Source organism: Rhincodon typus, chromosome 28 (genome assembly GCF_021869965.1).
Source record: "Rhincodon typus isolate 14 chromosome 28, sRhiTyp1.1, whole genome shotgun sequence".
Taxonomy (NCBI): domain Eukaryota; kingdom Metazoa; phylum Chordata; class Chondrichthyes; order Orectolobiformes; family Rhincodontidae; genus Rhincodon; species Rhincodon typus.
The window spans coordinates 34986070-34986312 of record NC_063359.1 but is presented as its reverse complement, the minus strand read 5'-3'; positions in this window follow the sequence as shown (position 1 = coordinate 34986312).

The following is a 243-nucleotide window of genomic DNA, read 5'->3' as shown; positions in this document are numbered from 1 at the left end:
TGCGTGAGTTTCCTCTGGGTGCTCTGGTTTCCTCCCACAGTCCAAAGATGTGCAGGCTAGGTGGATTGGCCATGCTACGTTGCCCAAAGTGTTCACGGATGTGTAGATTAGGGGGATGGGTCTGGGTAGGATACTCTGAGGTTTGGTGTGGACTTGTTGGGCCAAAGGGCCTGTTTCCACACTGTAGGGATTCTATGATTTCTGTTTTTTGTTCAGATATCCAGCCTCCACTGTTCCTTGCAA